Source organism: Anticarsia gemmatalis, chromosome 4, assembly GCF_050436995.1.
Source record: "Anticarsia gemmatalis isolate Benzon Research Colony breed Stoneville strain chromosome 4, ilAntGemm2 primary, whole genome shotgun sequence".
Taxonomy (NCBI): domain Eukaryota; kingdom Metazoa; phylum Arthropoda; class Insecta; order Lepidoptera; family Erebidae; genus Anticarsia; species Anticarsia gemmatalis.
The window spans coordinates 1,767,504-1,786,345 of NC_134748.1; the positions used below are offsets into that span (position 1 = coordinate 1,767,504).

The window sequence follows — 18,842 nt, forward strand, 5'->3', positions numbered from 1 at the left end:
TTATGCTTGGATTAAACTTTATTTGTTTAAACGCTATAATTATAAACTCTACAGGATATTTTGGTTTATAATGTATATAACAACATTTAGAAACGCTAAGGGAGCAAAGCAAATACGAGCATATGAAGACTACGGGGCACACTTAGAAATATGCAAAATGATGTGAAAACACAGCCAACATTTTTATGATTTTTTTTAAAGACAACTCTCGCACTAAGAATTGCTCTTCTGTCGCGGGGACTTTTACAAACATACAAACATCGGACCCAAAGTAGAACCAGACCCGAAACAATTATTTGTGAATCGCACAAATAAATAATTGTCCCGTGTGGGAATTGAAACCAATAAAAACCTACAGAAATATGGTAAAATGAACAAGTTCGTAGTATTATAATTACAGCCGGCGGCGCTCGCGCGTGACTTACCGACCTTAATATTTGGACGCAGCACTCACATACATGTGCGGTCCATACTTTAATCGACTATTTTTAAAACGAACACTAACGGATCATTAGTCGAGTTGGATGTGTGGAATAAATGCATCAGCTTTGAATGAAAGAGTCGTATGAGTAGTTTTATATTAAAATTGTATTTTTCAATTGTCAAATAGCTAAGCCGACAATACTTTTTAGCGATTACGGATACTTATTTATAGAATTTGTCAAATACATACAGTCTCATTAAAAAGTAAGACGAGAATATACATGCCAAGTCTCAAATTTTAATATATTATTTGGACTATGATAAAAGTATCGTTAGATACTACCAACGAAAGAAAAAGCTTGCGTATGTCAACTATATCTCTTGCCGTTTCCACTCACGAATGTTTTTTTAAACTAGATAAAAAAGCAAAAATATTATAGAACAGTACATTAAACTCTAGTACGAACATCAAATAAACATCAATACTTATTCTAACAACAACAAATTAACAGTTTTATGTGTTTTTTCAATACGTTCGGTGCATGTTTCGCAATTTTGAATTATTCATGTACGGGTCTATGGTAATATTGATGCATACACGTATAAATCACTCTGGTTAGAATATTATCGGTTTTCTTTGCCAAAGGAATTCAATACATCATGAGATTAACAGTGAGTTCGTTTTATGAATATTGATATTCGCATAGACAAACAAAGAGGGTTTATTAGTATAGATAATGAAGACAATGACGTTTAAAAGACAGTGATCGTTTCAAAGAATTGTTTTATTTGAGACATAAAGAGTTTACGGGTATAACCGAACTAGATACACCTTATTTCTAATAGGCCATCACGCTTATAACCCAAGGAGTTGATGTGTTTGAAATAAAACCACGTTTCGTTATTTATATTGAGTCCTGTGTTTGGGGCTGGCTTATTGCCGTGTATTCAGTAAACTAGCTTTTCTACTACTTTCTTCGGTTTACTATAGCTTTCATAAAGTAAGCAGTTACTGTTGAGAAGATAATAGAAATCGGAAAATCCCATGAACACATTACTCGTATAGATCTCGGAATAAAGGCGAAACATTCTAGCAGTCGTAACACTATCCCGTTAGAATTACAAAAGCTATCAAGATTATAAGATAATAACTACTTTCAAGAGTAAATTCATTGAGTTGAAACGATTCGAACGTTCGAGTATTCTTCTCCGATCGATAATTAATAAACGAGAGTCGAACAGGCAACACATAAGGAAACCAACGGAATGTAAAAGTATATGCAAAAACAAGTCACGCGAACAATGTGCAAGTGAACTGAAGCGGAAAGATTAATGATCTCATCAACATCACTCGCTTATACATAACTTTTTAATAAAAACCTCGTCTATAACTTAGGGCTGGTTTTCCATCGACATGAAGCTAAGTAAAAAAAAGTTTTTCACAGATTCCCTAAACAATATAATCTGTCCTCTTTTTTTTTCTTTTTTTTTTGTAATATTATCACCAGCAGTTTCTAGTTGCAGTAACAATAAATGGCTATTAGTCTTTTTTGAAAATCGATCGTTCGTTTTCTTTTTTGTTGATATTAAATTAAGGAAATAACTTAATTGCTTTGTCCGTCTATTTTCGTTGATTACTATACTATTTGTTAATCAAATTTTTATGTCTAGTCAATTGTAAATGCCAGGGTGACCTAAAATATATGTTTTAGACTTTTTATGGAGGTAAACGGCACGTAAGCCAATAAACCTTGTATTTTACACATAATGTATGTAATCTTCATAGTTCATAGTTCATAAATCTTAAATAATAACTAGCTATTTGACCTAGAATTTGCAGAAACTGTACCCAAAAACAAAATCTAAGCAGTGGAAAAACGTCTACTTTGTACATAATCGTTTTGTTACGATAATTATCTCACGTTTTGTTACGCATAAAACAATAAAACCACAAATTATAGAAGTTAACTCACAATTGAACTGAGTCGGCAGACATGTTGGCCATTACTTTCTCCATTTCGTGTAGACAAACGTACAAATAATACATTACTCGTGATTTTGATCGCTTTCCATGGTTAGGTAACGAGTGTAAGAAGACTAGTAGTCGATCGACTATAAATCAGCTCACGTACCTACGCTCTATCGATTTCAAATTATTGCCAGGTGTCAGTTTTAGACCCACTTGATGTGTTATTAACACGTTCGCTGCCCCTGACGCGTATGTGCGTTTTGTAGAACGCACATACGCGTCGCGGGCAGGGAACGTGTTAACTATGTATTATCGTTCAATAGCGCAATAGGCCATTATTTATGATGCTTCGACGCGTTCCTTCTTTCTTTCTTATGGTAGAGTCATTGAGGTTTTGAGTAAAGTTATCAGAATCGTAATAGATAAGCTAATGACTTGTTAGAACTCTTTTGTAAGAGTAGGTTGAATCATTTGAGGCACTTTATAATAGATTATTGCAAGTTTGGACAAAAGGTGTCTAATGTGCTTGCCAATTTAGAAGAATAAAGTTGAAAATTGTTGTCTATTATCATTAATTTTTATTTGTTCAGTTGTGTAAGGAACCATTGCACTTTATGTAATTGTAGTATCGATTCAATTACATTTAGAAACGTGTTCTATTATTACTAATATTAGAACGTTACATAAAATACATAACATTCTATTAATAGCTATCACTTGAACCGTGTTCAAATCGATTACCAATGTGCAAAAACCAATAATTAAAAACCGATTAAAATTTCTCATTCATAATAGTCGGAAACCGGACATCGATACCGATTCATCGATTGGCACATCTCTAAAACTAATTTACTTTCTCCGGTTATTAAACGTTATATCTATTAAAATTAAAACTGTTATCGTATAAAATATTACCTCTTCAATGTAAAGTAAATCCATGCGAGCACAACACAAACCACAGAACACCACAAAGCACTGTTATAGAATAAATTCGCGTCACAAATGTAGTTATAAAGTTATTCCATGATGAATGACGTTATTATTAGCGGTTTATAAACGTTTTCTCTGCGGGAGGTTTAGCGCGCTTTATATTCAAAATGGCGGTCCGCGTACGTCTGTTATGACGGGCGCACCGAGTCTGACTGACGAACAGTGACGCTGCAATGACGACATGACCTGATGGAACTGGGTGAAGCGAGCGGAATGTACATGCTACCTGCTCGAATTCTTGAAAGGCTGATTATTCGCAAAGAGCCAGAGATAAGCCTACATAAAGTATGATGACAGTTATGAAGCAGTTTGGAAATTTGCATAATAATACACGCAATTTAGTAAAGTGAACTCGTAATTTTTTCAATGTTTACCAGTTTTTAGTGTTTTGAATTTGGTTTAACATGTCCAGTGGTCCAAATGTTGTGAAAATTTTTGACCGGTTTTATGTTACTTTCTTAGTTAGGTACTGTTATGAAACAAGTTATTTTTCAGATAAATACACGTTTTATCGGATCTTGCCAAACAGATTATATTCAAGCAATAAGAATTACTTTAATATTCCATTAAAGAACTGATTAAAAGTTTTCAAAAACGAAAGTAAGGCTTGAGCTTTCGGAGTTTTGTTTTTTAATTAACAAGGCTAAATTTTGCATACCATTGACCAAAAAATTAATCCCGGCAATAAACATTTTACAAAGAAAAATTGTAACAAGACTTTTGTACAGACAATAAACCTTCCCACGTCAACATAATAAAATGGGTCAGGAAATAGCCGAGACAATAGCTAATTCCGACCGCCATAGACGGCTTAACAAAAAGGATTACCACAAATATTTGGCTGACCTTGACAACTTTCAATAGCATAGTCATAAACTAGAAAACGATTGTATTAACTATCTTAGCATCAGCCTAGCCTTCCTTCCAACTATGTTGGTGTTGGCTTTCAGTCTTACCGGAAGCAGCTGAATAACAGTACGGTATTTTAGATGGAGCGACGACCTATCGAACCTTCACAACCCAGTTACCTGGGTTATAAGTCGATACCTCGGTAAGACTGGTTGTCAGACTTTCATGCTTTTGACTACTGGTAACGACTTCAAAGACCTTTGATTTTTAACACCCTGGGCCCACAGTTTAACTCACTACACAGCTCCGTATGTATAATATGGTCACCCATCCACAGAACAACCTCGGCAAGCGTAGCTTAACCTCCGAGCAGCTGTTGTTACTACCCACGAGTTCCTAGCCTAGAGGATGATTGTATTTATCGACAATACAATATAACCGTGAGTACCGGTCCGCGCATGCTATACATCCAATTACATAGGAATTTGGGTCAACTTGCCTTTGCTTCATACGTTAAAAACCACGCCGTTTCGACGACTTAATTTTTACTTTGACAAATGGGTATTGGATAACGCGAACGTCAATCACTGCTGGCCTTTTTTGGATTGCGTGCGAGGTCTAATGAAATCTCAGGGAATTTGTTGGTAACATTGATTTATGTAATTACGAGAAATTATTTGATTTGGAATATTAATGAATCAGTGGAACAAATTTCCTCTTTCTAAGTTTGTATATACATACGAATAACGAAAATCAATCAAAGGAGGGGAAAAGGAAGTTTTTTATTAAAATTATCGTTTTATACAGGGTTGAATTTAAAATACCAAAAATCTCGCACGCTAAATTCATAAGTAACAACTTTTGTTTCATGACTTTTCATAATTTCTTCAATTCTATTTAAGTCCTGCGAGGTTATTTTGGTGTTTTACAGATAACCCTATATAATTGCACCAAAGCAAATACTCTACAACAGATTTTTGTAATTATTAATTCATTACTCAACCGTTCGTAGTAAACAGGAAAATTAATTAGCGAACACCTATACCAGTATGACATCCTAACAAGTCGAACCTAAAATTTACGGTATGTATTATAACAAACCTATTGCAGTGCATTATATTATAATAATATTCCATTATTAGTCATAATATCTACTATATTTATATAAAATCAAGGCCTTTAATAATTACATTGTGGTATGGCGTACAAAATAATTGTAAAGTTACACACGAGCAATGCGCATTCTTGAGTGTAGATTAAAACAGGTATCTATGGTGTTACTGTGTTACTGGCAGGTTTTTGTGAATGCCGTGCGTGATGAGCCTGAATGACTGATGACCTATGCTTGTAGAGTCAATGTCAAACATAAGTGGATGTTCTTGATTGTCTATGGAACCAGTAAACAACTAAAGTCTAATTACAATTATTTATGGTTGAAGCTATGATTGTAATGAATTTGTTTGCAATTTTACAAACAAATAATGAATAAATAATTGATATTAAGGTAACTTTACCTTTATTTTACCAATGATAAGGTAAACTAATAATTGAACAAGTTCTGAATCCATATACTTTATTGACCATAATATACGTTATTCAACATTGAATTGGAAAAGTTGCGGTTAACCTAAATACGTCAATGTAGAAAACAAAGAAACCAAATGAAAACTTCGAAAAATATGATATAATATTATACATAAATCATCAACATTAATTAAAGTAAACAAAACATTAAAATAAAGCACTTGAAAACAATTTATAATGTAAATCACAGCGCTATTATGCGTAAAAAAACAATTCTAAAAAAAAAAATCATACACATTAAAAAAAGAATAAGCTTCCTTCCCGCCAGAAATTGTGTCATATCACCCAGACTAAAAGCATTAGCGCCAACCAAATTCAAAATTCGAAACATCTGCGTGACAATCTTCGTTCAGGAATGACAGGAATTGGAAGTTGTAAGAAACTTGAGTCACAGAGTATAATAATATCTTTAGAATGTAGATTATACAGTCGTAATACTGAAGTGTTAGTTACACGGTATAATATTACGTATGGAGAATCCTGAACAGTGAAAGGAAGTGATGCTAAGGTTTCCTTCCTCCTCGCTGGGAGTCAATTGTATAATGTACGGATTCCTAGCTACTTAATTTACATTTCATTCAATGCAATAGACAACACATTGAACACATTCAATAGAATAAACCAAACCTACTAACAAATTGTTTTTTTAATAGTTTCTGATAATAAATTTAGAAATTATTATCACAACCGTGATATGAACAAAAAAAATCATGATAAAACCTTGCATGCCTGCAAATTTTAACGCATTTCTTATGGGCATGCGAAGTCCTCAACGTACACTTGGCCAGCGTGGTTGACTCAAGGTCTAACCTAAGACTTTTGCCTAGCAATGGGACAGTAACAAATTGAAAAAAAGCTAGCGTACAAATATTAAGTAATTGTGGTCTTTCTATCTTAAGTTATTTAATGACATCATTATGCATTTTACTTGTTTTTTTTAATAAATAATTTAGTATTTGATCTTGTATTTTTTGACCTTATCTTGTTTTATTTTCTATTACATAACGAACCGTTTAAAAAACATCAGGGACATATCTCAAAATCAAATTTTATGATTCATAAAACTTTGTGTTAAATATTATTGACATTTACATTGAATCGTATTGTTATGGCTCACTCTATAAGTCTATTTTATTGTTATATTTTTATTGAAATCAGTAGACGCGTTCAATAAAATGTGATATTAGGAACATATAAATGAATCATCATTTAATCTCTAGGTTATAATGAATCATAACTCATTAGTAAGTATGTAAATAATTCCTTGCAGAATTTTCGGCCAATTAAAATCGTTTATTCACATTGTAATACGACACACGGAAGATGTAGAAGTCAGAACTTAAGACACCTAGATATTATACCTAGGTGTCATATAATATGATGTCATACCTAATAGGTATGCATTTTATTGTGTGTCAAATGCACAGTACAAAGGTCAATTAATATATTTCGTCACGTCTACTAGATTAAAAAACAATCTTATCAAAATATGGAATATAAATGATTATCTTTTGGCGTATAATATCACCATCTTCTGTATACTTTTCGTTACATTCATGTTGAAAGAGAAGGTACTAACTAGACCGGTTATAGTATTGTACAATCGCATGAAGGACGAGAGCGCCGAGCGGCTTCAATATAAACTTTAAATTAAACATACAGTTCACAAAACAGTCTACAACAATTATAACTCGCCTACGGTCCAAATTAAACAAATAATAGGAAACAAAAACAAGACACCAATAAGAATGAACAGTATCAGTTGAGCAACAGCCCGCATTACTTGAGCAACATGCTTTACTTGAGAAATATGGCGTTACAAAACATCAACGTACAACATTGTTATTAAATATGATACATTTACGAGCACAATGGGGCGTCAATACTACAGCCTTGGCCAGAAGTATTAGGCACCCCCAATAAAGTTACTACACACTTGTGCTATTTGAATAATGAATAAATATTCTATTGAAAATTGATCTTGGTGTCTTAAATCACTATTAAAAACAATGAGTGGCAAATTTTAGTGGTCGATTAACAACTGGTGCAACAATGGCCAAATATCATAATTTCTTACAACTTTGTTTTTGATGTTTTGTCAGTCTGCATTTGAAAGTCTAAGCTTAAAGCTAGAACATTTGTGGTTTTGTGATTAAAGCGAGAAGAAATCTATTTGAAAATGCCAAAAACAAACGAAATTAGTTTTAAAAATCGTGTTGATTTCGAACTTTTCCATGAGCAAGGTAAGAATCAGAAAGATATCGCGCAGTTGGTGAAATGTTCGTGGTGTTCAGTGCAATCAGCTATTAAACGATTCGCTGAGACTAGCATTCACACAAATAAACCAAGAACAGGCAGAAAACGAGTGCCTACTAGCCGTCAGAATAGGAAACTTATCTGTGGGTGTGTAAAATACAGAAAAAAAACTTCTTTGAAGCTCGCTGCCGCTTTAACTGAAGAGATTGGAAACCCGATAAGCACTCGAACGGCAAGACAGAGGCTGGTAGAAGAAGGCTTAAAAGGTTGCAAAACCAGGAAGCAGCCGTGGCTTTCAGGAGGCGACAAAAGAAAAGGACTTGAGTGGGCTCTGAGACACCAACATTTCACGGTGGAGGATTGGTCTAATGTGCTGTGGTGTGATGAATTCCAACTTGAGGTTAGTTTTACTAATTTAGTCTATAACACAATAACAACGATCAATGTAATGCTAGTCTGCAATCTTAAATATTATAAGGGTTTGTAATGTGTGATTTTTTTTCTAATTTACAGGTATTTTAAACACCAGGTGTGGCGTTCGTGAGGAAACGCAGAGGTGAAGATTATCACCTAGATTGCGTAGTCCCACGCAAAAAACACGGCGCAGACAGTGTAATGATTTGGGGTTGAATGGCTGCTGATGGAGTCGGCCAAATGTTCAATTGCAAAACTCGCATAAAAAGTGAAAAGCACATTAATGTCCTGGAAACTGCTCTCGTACCTTCGTTTTCGTGTTTTTTTATGTGACTCTAACCTAAATGGTGAAATTCCATCAAGGCAATGCTTTGTGTCACAAGTCAGCCACAACATTGCGCTGGTTTACTGATAATTGTATTGATCCGTTGGAATGGCTTGTCCAGTCCCTGGACCTAAGCCCTACTAAGCATTTGTGAGGTATTTTAAAAAGAAAAAATAACAGAACACTCGAAAACATCAAAAACTGCTTCAAAAAACGCGTTAGTGCAAAAATGGGATGCATTTTCAACAGAGGATTGTACGAAACTTGTACGTAGTATGACCACAGAGATGCTGCTGTCATAAAATCAAAGGGTGACTCAACAAAGTATTGGTGTTTTTATAATGTTCTAATGGAAATAAAGTACTTTAATCATTACAATTAGTTTTATTTCTCTGTAATCTTGAAATATGCAGTAATTTATAGGGTGCCTAATACTTTTGGCCAAGGCTGTATGTGCCACTATATGCTGGGGTACGCTAGTATGCGGGCCGTTCGCGCAACACTGCCAATTGTGAAACAAGTGTAAAAACATGTAAAAACTGAATAAATCAACGTTTGACGCGACAAGTGTGGAACTAACACTTGTACAGCATTGTTCTAGTGAGCAAGCTTTTAATAGGTGCTTTGCTTTGCTGCCAGGAAGCCAGGAAGAAACAATCGGACCAATAAACTGAGGGATCTGTTGCTCCCGTTATAAGGCAATCATAACAAAAATGGACCAGTCAATAACTCAATGCGTACGATGATTAAAGTATAGTGCAATCTTCAAGGAAACTATAAAGGTATAAACACATTAACCACTTTAACACCGCGCAATCGGGTATAAAAGAACTAATTTGTTTACGCAAGTGAGTTTACAGAGCAAGCTATTTGCATAGAAAAATAAACGATAAACAAGTTTTCTAGTCACCCTACAAGGAAATAAGACAATTTCCTAGCCAAGAAAATACTAATTAGAATGTTTGTAGCTAATCAATTCGATAGAAGAAAGTGAAAACTACCGGTGCAGGACTATGTTAGATGTGGTCACACCAGAGGGTGAGCTAAGTCGTCTCGCGAGTCTGTCCATTGGCGTATAGCCGCGTCTGTCGACTGTCGCGCCAATTAACTTTAAATGGTTATATTATGTCGTCTGCCGTATCAGGTTGCACCCAGGAACAAGGGAAAGTGAAGGGTCAACGGACAGGCGCGAGCACCTGTGCCTTGTTCTGACATTATAACGAATGGACCCGCGATTTCACAATAAAGGGTGTGTACTCTCAATACCGGTTCATTACTCCTTTTACATCCAGTTCTGTAATGTCATCTGATTGTCTCGTACAACCTTTTGACAGTAATGATGGAAAACACGCGGAACATTTTTTGCTGAAAACTTCTGACCTTACCGTTTCAAGACCGGTCAATTTTAGAAATCATTGCTGAAAGGACGCAAGTATTAAACGAAATTTTTTTTTTACGTAACTTTATGGTTTTTATTTGTTAATAAATATGTATGAAATGAAATATTAATAAGCTTGAACGTGCGTTGAAAGCAAAAGTGTTAGGTGGGACGTGTTTGTAGAAAATAACAAGTTCAGAGACAAATTATTACTGAGCAATAATACCGGCCATGAAAGTGGAAAATCTGCAGTTAGTAATAAAATGGATGAAAACTAACATAGTGGTATATTATGATAGAAATATGACAGCTAGTGACAAGATTTCTCTATTTTAATAAAGATTTATTCAATAAGTTAGTATTTAGTAGTATTTATTTACTGAGAAATGCAATTGGATATAATTATTTATTTATAATGTTGATCTACTAGGTTTTTTTTTGGTCTGAGGCCGTGAGAGAAAAATATCACTCTTCTATAATTAAGTCCAGTCTAGAATTAAATTACACATACATAATCACTTCTTAGACAAAAAAGTCAGAGACCAAAAATCCTTAGAATTAAATCAATTCCAATTTATTTTTCTTACGTCTGTAATATAGTAGAATGCGCTTAAAGTCAATGTCGCCAATCACAATTTAATGAGAAGATATATTATGTTGAATTTCTGATTGACATCCGCTAAGTCACGGTCTCGGCATTGAAAACAAGTTAGATCATCGGTACATAATCATGATTATAAGTATACGAACACTTCAAAAACATTTTGATATTATAGAAGTAATCCTACTTGTAATGGAACGTCACTATTTTGTTATTATCTGTGCCCTTTGTAGATGATTTTTAGAGAATTATTTGTAGACGCGGCATTCTTGGTTGTATGAAGTTCTGACCAACAAGGATCAGTAATTAATGGCCTTTAGATAAGTGTTGCGTAAACTATCTAAATAAATGAGCGAGATAAATAAATGTAAAGAGTATCTATCAAATAAATGCAGAACAAATGTATGAAAAGTATCTGTAAGTTCTAGGCTAACCGATACTTATTCAGAATAATTTACAAGTGCTGGAACTAACAAAGCCTAGTTAGCAGTAACTGTGAGGTTAAAGAAATCATGAACGTTAGTTAGAGTGCCAATTATTGTCAACCCTCCACAAAAGTTATGAAAAGTTAACTTCCGTTGAATATTAAGAATCGTCACCACTTCTTATGAAAAAAAAACCAATGAGATTCTAGACCAACAAAAACTGTCCGTTTTCAAGTGTCGAATCCAAAAAATCGTTTAATCCAATAACTTTATTGAACGAGAAATTCCCTCCATAGCAATATCGATTCAAATAATAACCATTAAAATGTTGATATCGGAATCACATGTAGTGGAAACACATTCGCGTGCGATATTCCGGAGAAAGTTAATAGGCAGTTATTTGAACATAAAATAAAAATAAATGCCAAGGAGTACCAGATCGGCATAAAGTATGCCATTAACACTGTAGGTACTGTGCTGTACTCTTAACTGATAATTACTCTGTATTTATGAAATTAGTACCTATAGAACGGCAAGAGAAAGCTTTATGGGAAAGAAACAAGAAGGACATTTATCTAACCTGTTCAACGGTTTATTGAAAAGAAAGCTTTAAAAGATCAATTTAAGATAAAGCAAACAAAAATGATGTAGTCTAATTGTTTTTTCAAAAAAATATTGAAATTTCTGAACGGACTAATAAATGTCAACCTTAATTTAATTTCAGAGTCGTTGCGCCAACTGCGCATAATTTTTTTAATGCCAAAGATTATTCCGAATATATTTGACACTTTGATCGTCTATGGGCGGTTTAATGTGAAATATCGGAATATTAACTAAAAAGTTAATCACCATAAATTATAATGAATACTCGTAAACGATTACTTTATAATCATTGAAATAGTATAACGAAATGATTGAATTCATGTTCTTGTTCATAGTATTAATAACAAGTTATGTATAGATTGGACAATTTGGACATTGCCTTCCGATTAAGAACTATTGAAAAAAAATACGGTTGGAATTGATTCTTAAAAAAACTTAAAACAAGTAAGTGATTCTAATCTAGATACTTATGCGAAACTGGGACTGGCTTCAAATACGACAATAACAATATGAAAACGTAAAATGTAGGTTGAGCGATATAAATGGCCAAAAGACGAACAATAAATTAATCGATTATGATCGCTCATTCAGTGGTATCAAATGAAATCAATCGACACGACGACTTTTACTTGAAATTTATCCATTTCTTTGTAACAGAAGAAAGCGGATTTCTAAGAAGTTAATTAATAAGAACAATTGTCATAAAAAGCATTATTACGATCCTACGACCAATTAATTAGGTAATAAAAAATTATTCGTCGCTAATGACATCTACTTAATACTGACAATTTAAAGAAAGCTAATCGTCAGAACTTTCTCGACACACGAGAAAAATGAAAATAGCGAAGATGATATAAAAAATTACGTAAAAAACTTTATGTAATGGCGGGTGGGCCTTTAATCAATCAATTAAATGCATTATTGGCGTATAATGACATCACTCGCTTGTTAAAATGAGAAAATTGAATTTTCTCCGAGTTTTTGTACTCGTTTTACAAGTAAGTTCGGCTGTTCTTGGTATAAGGTGAAGCCAGTTTGTCAAGGAAGATAAAAGTTGAATGAAGACGTAACTGAATGCGTCAGTGTGGAATTAATTCTGACATTTATGCACATGGCGGAAACTACTTACATAAATATTTAAATAATGCTTTCAATCCTGTTACTAAGTGCGTAGTGACGTAATTGAACATTATTAGCACGGCTTATTAGTAAATTAAATGTACCAAATGATATCAGACAATTTGTGGTAATCCCAGCTTGTAAAAGTATTTATTATATTTCAGGAATTTTTGTGAGTAATCTTTGTGGTTTTATCGGTATGGAAGCATAATAAATGTAGCTGGAAGCGATTGCTAATTCAGTATCTTTTACCCTGAATGATTTTGACACTAAAGTTATGAAATATTTAACAAACTTTAAAATCGTTCTATGAAATAATGCAAATGTTTGAAAGATGGGTGTGTCCTTATAGCTCCTTTACGCAAAACCTATTGAACAAATTTTGATATTTGGAACGTATAATTTGTAACCTGGATTGACACAAGATTTTATCCCAGAAAATCATTTAATGCAGCAAAATCGCGGGCAACATCTGGTGTTTTAGGTTAGTTTTATCGCAAAAAGCTAAATTTAGCGTCACCTGGCGCGGGATCCATTGACGTAGACAGCCTGGTTGGACCGGTTCCGTGATCGTCTGTGTTTGGTCATCTCATCTGGTTTAGGTTAAAACGATCACCATATGTGACGCGAATATGTAATATTCTATAATAAGGATAATATTACCTTATTTATAGATAACTTTTTATTCGTCTTACGTGTTTTACGACGGTGCGACGTTATTACGAATGATCTATGAGTAGACATTTTAAGAGGTCTCTTTTTTGTCTAAGATGAAGATCGTCAAATGTAATTAATATAAGTGATTTTTCAAATGCCATAAATATGTCGATTAAAATAGGATTGTAATTGTTGAAGACTCTCTCCACAATATTTACCTGACAAACTGATGTTTTTGGTTGCAGATTCTGAAACAATAAAACATAACATTGTTACAAAGTTATAATGAACATAATAAAAAATATATAATATAAACTTCATATAGTTTCACTAAGGGGTAGAGATCTCTAAAGAGGTTAAATTAGGTCATACAATTTAAAAAGCAGAGTAACCATAAAAGATGTATTTAGACGAAAACTCATAATATTGTAAGTAGGCATTTAAAAAGCGCATTATGTAAATCTATTTGTATACAAGCTATAATAGCACGGTTAAAAGAAAAACAATAAAGGAAGTAAACTTTAATAGTCGCGGAAGAAAAACCATAGACTAAATAAAAAGCTTGGCGGGAGATGTATTGCGAGAGTGTGTTTTGTCGATGGAAGGAAGTGACGAACCATTGTTCCTTGTTCATTGTTAAGAATATGATATTGTATGTGCTGTTACTGTTTTATACAGTGGCAACAATGTTGATATGATTATGTTGTTACTTCCGTTAGGGTTGTATATTTTTATTTTGATAAAGAATAATAAGGACCTCAAATTCAGGGCAGATTTCTAATGTTTCGGGACTGTAAGATGTGGCCAGAAATGATCGTATTAGGACCGAATTTTGTATACTTTTCAAAATTGCGTATTAAGAACTAAAAAATATTGGATCTAATTAACAAAGCGGATTTTCAATTGCGCAATACAAAGATAATCTCTACTATCACCAAACTATTAAAATTATCTTGTTATCGTCTGCTTCAATTAAATAACACCAGAAGTAAACAGACCTCATTAATAAAGACATGACAAAAGAAATAATAACCGTGTAAACGATCGAAATCAGTCTGAAACTCAACAAATATTACATTATCCTATTACTTAATTAATTTAATAGACAATGTGACTGCATAATATGTCACAGTAAGAATGTCTCATTGTGTAATGCTTAGATAACTTGAACAATAACGCGTGTGGGACGCAATCTGTTCCCATGTTTACTGTTTTGCGCCATGGCCGAGTAAAAACGTTAAATAACTGACAATTAAACGCATAAAAGGTTTAATTTGACTCTAAATTAAAGCAGGTTGAGTTGTTGGCTATAAAAAAGCTAGGAAGCGTTAAAACTGCTTCTGATTATATGATAATACTATTATTTGCTACAAAACTATAAAATGTGTATTAAGTGTGTACATTGAGACCGGTAAAAATAAAATAATCGTATGGTCAAAAAATAAACATAAAACATATAAAGAGGTTGTATTACACAATTTCAAAACATCAGGCGTGTATGTACGGTTAATTGTTATTATACCAAGCTCTATCCATAAAATAAAAATATTTCATACTCTATATGGGCACACATTTAGCGCTAAATGAGATAAACTGGATTATCTACGTCAATAATAATTTCGAATGTCATTGAACCTAATAAAGGTCTGGCAAATCCTTTTATTTTGAACTCTTGTCTGTTATATTTGAACTCTAATGTTTATTATGACAACGTTATAGCCTTGTTGATTGCAATTCTGCACATGTAAGTTACGTGAGAATGTAGAGACTGAACTAAAGAATGTATTCTCATCTCTTTAAGTCGAGTTATAGTCCGCTCAAAAAAGCAAGTGTAGAGTGCGTATTCTTTGAGCGGACTATTATGTAGATGTCAATATTTTTTGAAATTCCAGGAAAAATAATTAAAAACGCCTACATACTACAAGACTTGCAAAGAAATACTTAGAACAAAGATCGGAAAAACAAAGACAAATAAGTAGACGTTTGAATATTGATCATAACACATTTTTGTTTGAACTACATTTTTATTGTAATTTCCATGTAATAAATACCTACTACACTCCACGGCCAGGTTTTGCGAGCAACGGATAGGGTGGAAACTAGGCAGTTAGGTATGTTGCCGTCAAATTAGGTACATAGCAGAAACGTTCTCTGACACTTATTCAAGACTACTGAAATCGGGGCTAACCATTAAGTCAAAATAACACAAGCTACACACAAAGCAGTTGGCATCACTTAATTAATAAGAAACAATAACAGTCTGTTGTTGAGGCACATGGCCGACATCGCGTTAGTGTCTGTCGACAAGCTGAGATGCACTCACCCTTTAAGTGGGTGTTTACTTACATATATGTATGTACTTTGCGTATGTACTTTTGAGTTCGAATTAATATCTCTTTGGTCCTTTTGCAAGGATAAAAGTTTTGATCGTAGAATTGCTGATGTAAGATTGGTATATATTTTTTGTAGGCTTGTAAGTTTGAGCCTTTTCAAGCTTAATATTTTTTTTGTTTCTTATAACATAATATGGTCTCCTGTATTTATTTACTATATTGGACTAAGTTATATCAAACCGCATTGCAGGTTTTTTTTTTTTTTTTTTAATAACCCATATCTGTCCCACTGCAGGGCAAGGGTCTCCTCCCAAACGAGGGGGAGGGGTTAGGCCTTGAGTCCACCACGCTGACCAAGTGCGGGTTGGGGACTTTGCATGCCCTCAATAAATGTATTAAACAAATTTTAAGCATGCAAGGTTTCCTCACGATGTTTTCCTTCACCGTTAGAGCAAGTGATAATTATTTCTAATACACACATAACTTCGAAAAGTCATTGGTGTGTTGCCTCGGATTCGAACCTGCGACCACTTGCGTGGGAGGTGCCAACTTAAACCACTCGGCTACATTGCAGGCACTACAGATTATTTACAAGGTTTCCAAAGTAAAACTGTAGTCGTAGCATAGAAATAATAAGGCTTAACCATCTTGTACCTAATCTTGTATCTTTATGTAAAGACCGGAAAATGCAAAGAGAAGTATACAAATATTTAAAGGAAGCACAGATTTTACAGATTAGTTACACTTCCAATGTAACATCGACAAAGGCCTTTGTGAGGCTACTATTTGTTTTAATTGCAACCTTGTCATCGAGGCCTGTACCAAGCCTAAACCAGTCTTAGTTTACAAAATATTCTCTAACAAATGATTCATTCATTTCTCTGTTACGCTTCAATGGACAACTAGCTGCATTCGATTTTAAACCTTGAAATAACACAAAGAGGTTCAAATTTCTTCGGCATGTTGGGGCCACTTTCCGTAGATTCGCGGTCAAAAACTATGAATCAGAGAGAGATTGCAAAACAAGTAATATTGTAGGTCAAATGTGAGTATGACGTTTTTGAATCCGTCGTGACGTGAAATAAATTCAAGTATTTAGTTATATAATTATTGAAGTACATGATGAGTAAGTTCAGAAAGGAAGGAAGACTGCTTTTAAGACTTTACTACCGGTGGAAGCTTTTCTTATAAATATCTATGGTTTTACGATCTACATATTGGTATATATAGATTATCGAATCGATCATATCGATGATGTCTTGTCTACTCGTAACCAGCGGTCAATGAAGCAAAGGAGGTTTGTAAGGGTCTGCCTACCCCTATGGGAAATCATATTAGTATTATTGAAACTATTCAAAAGCCTCAGCACCTAGTTCTTGGTAGTGCAAGAGCATCTAAAAAAAATATTGTATGTCTAGTTGAGAGTAGCGATAGTTCGAAGTTATGCTAAGCTCATGACATCTGACAGCTCCCTGCTAAGATTGATCCTTGCTTTCTAAGTCTCTCAAAATCTAGCGCCCACATTTAATATGACAGGGGACGAAAATGAAATACCTATAGACTACTACAGAATCTAGACAATAGTCTTTAGGTGACCTATTTTTAAATGAGTATTAACAATTAATAATGCGCAATTTAAATTTAATTTTAGACTTTGATCTTCGGATTCAGATAGTTTTAAAGGCAGGCAAATAAACTGCCTTTAGAGTACCTACTTAATATAGAATTATTGTAGTATTGGCTATATTTTTTCGCTGTACAAGTTATTTACAAATTACAAGCAGAAATTGACTACTGTATAATTGTGTTAGTACTTATAACATTTGCAAAATGTCAGTCCGTTTAGTAATATTCTAGGAAACACAAGAATGGTTTGTAATCAAACGTGCGGACCACGTTTACTTGATAATACCAACATTATTTTGCGTCATTACGGTCAGTCGAATGGTTATTGTGATACCGTATTTTATGTTACTGCTTTATTGGATATGAGGTTAGTTTAAGTATTTATAGCATGTAGTTAACGGTACATACAGTGTCAAAGTCCCAGTTATCCGTTCTGCTTACTTCTCACAGAAGCCGGTGGTGTTTTTACAATTAATTATGAGATCGAGGGATTTAGGGAGACCTTTGCCCTACTACGGAACAGCGTGGGTTAGAAAAAAACGTACAATTAGCTATAATAAAAGTGCTAACTAAAACTATTAATTAGAAGTTTTAAAATAATGAATTGTTTAGAGACTTTAGTAATGCACTGAATGACTGACAAACAAGGATATAAAACTTTAGTGTATAAACACTACAAAAAAACAGCGAATAATATTTTTGAAGTAGTGGGAAAAAAGTGTTGCATATTCCTTTCTGCAGAAATACAACAACAGCCTAGGCAGGTGATTAAGTTAGCTACGTAGAGACAGTTTGACGTTCATGTTATCTGATGGACCCACTTTCCTCTAACTTTACCGTGAGAAGACGGCTTCTATAATAATCACATGCCATCTTATATTTACCAATTAATAGATAGTAACGGATAATAATAACAATGAACCGTCTTGTTTAATTAGCCATTTCACGGGGAAGGTTTCTTATTATATTTTTGTTTATGCTCTTGTCTTTAAACGTAGACGTCCAGTTAAGGGTGTAATGTTTCTAAGCTGAGGTAAAGATCTGGTGCCGTAAAAAGTCCTGCCGGATTCCGAACCATTAATAGCTGCTGCTCCTAGACTAGCATGAATACAGGTAACTTGAGGTAACCAACCTTTGGTAATGAGGTCAAAAGATAAAAATAATATAATAATATGTATATAACGGTGGTAACGAATATTGTTGCAGTTTACCCAACTCTTATTAGAGGGTTTAGTAATAGATGGACGGATAAAAATATTTTAGTAGGTCCGATAGGCAGTCGCTTCATGT

The 18,842-nt window shown here is 33.8% G+C and overlaps 1 protein-coding gene across 6 annotated transcripts in view; it reads right to left on the bottom strand.

The window, feature by feature from the left end:
• Nucleotides 1–18,842, bottom strand: part of Exn (Ephexin) — a 116,840-nt gene that overhangs the window by 65,850 nt on the left and 32,148 nt on the right. For 5 of the 6 annotated variants that reach the window (XM_076113044.1, XM_076113048.1, XM_076113046.1 and 2 more), the window contains exon 2: nt 13,812–13,841. The gene's annotated coding sequence lies outside the window, so the exon portion shown is untranslated. Of the gene's footprint in view, nt 1–3,307; nt 3,528–13,811; nt 13,842–18,842 lie in introns of those variants that run through there. The other variant, XM_076113045.1, reaches the window with a different exon arrangement.